This window comes from Psammomys obesus, unplaced genomic scaffold (assembly GCF_907164565.1).
Source record: "Psammomys obesus unplaced genomic scaffold, mPsaObe1.curated_primary_1811, whole genome shotgun sequence".
Classification (NCBI taxonomy): domain Eukaryota; kingdom Metazoa; phylum Chordata; class Mammalia; order Rodentia; family Muridae; genus Psammomys; species Psammomys obesus.
The window spans coordinates 76,553-77,637 of record NW_026590511.1 but is presented as its reverse complement, the minus strand read 5'-3'; the positions used below and the strand labels follow the sequence as shown (position 1 = coordinate 77,637).

The 1,085-nt window shown below is 37.2% G+C and overlaps 1 non-coding gene across 1 annotated transcript; it reads right to left on the bottom strand.

Annotated features, from left to right (window-relative positions):
* Positions 1-208: 208 nt before the first annotated feature.
* Positions 209-315, bottom strand: LOC129677201 (U6 spliceosomal RNA). Its single transcript, XR_008720181.1, has one exon. It is a non-coding gene; the product is annotated as a U6 spliceosomal RNA (small nuclear RNA).
* Between the last annotated feature and the right edge of the window lie 770 nt (positions 316-1,085).

Below are 1,085 nucleotides of genomic sequence, written 5' to 3'. Positions count from 1 at the left end.
TTTAGTTCCATCCATTTACCTGCAAATTTCACGATTTCCTTGGTTTTAATAGCTGAGTAGTATTCCATTGTGTAAATGCACCACAGATTGATTCTTTCTTCCTTCCTTCCTTCCTTCCTTCCTTCCTTCCTTCCTTCCTTCCTTCCTTCCTTCCTTCCTTCCTTCCTTTCTTTCTTTTGGAAATGTTTTTTTTTTTAACTTTTTTTTTTTAAATATGGAACGCTTCATGAATTTGCGTGTCATCCTTGCGCGGGGGCCATGCTAATCTTCTCTGTATCGTTCCAATTTTAGTATATGTGCTGCCGAAGCGAGCACTTTTTTTAACTTTTACTAGTTACACTTTATTCACTTTGTATCCCCCCATAAACCCCTCCCTCCTCTCCTCCTATTGCACTACAGTTTCTTTGTCCATTCTTCAGTCTAGGGAAACCTAGGTTGTTTCCAGATTCTGGCTATTATGACTAAATCTTCCATGAATATAGATGAGTAAGTGTCATTGTTGAAGGAAAGAACATCCTTTGGGTATACACCCAGGAGTGGTATAGCTGGGTTTTGAGGTTGAACTAGTGCCAATTTTCTGAGAGAAATCACCAAATTAATTTCCAAAGTGGTTGTACAAGTTTGCATTCCCACCAGCAATGAGAAGTCTTCTCCTTTCTTCACATCCTCTCCAGCACACGCTGTCACTTGAGTTTTTCATCTTATCCATTCTGATAGGTGTATGATGGAATCCCAGAGTCATTTTGATTTTCATTTCCCTGATGACTAAAGACAGTGAGCATTTCTTCAAATGCTACTTGGCCATTGATGAATCCTCTGTTGAGAATTATCTGTTTAACTCTGTACCCTATTTTAAATTGGATTATTTGGTTTGTTGGTATTTAATTTCTTGAGTTCTGTATATATTTTGAATATTAGCCCTTGTCAGATGTAGGGTTTGTGACCATCTTTTCCAATGTGTAGACTGCTGTTTTGTCCTATTGATGTTGTCATTTGCTTTAGAGAGACTTTCAGTTTCAAGAAGTGCTATTTATTAATTGATGATATTAGAACATGAGCTGTTGATGTTTTATTCAGAAAGTTGT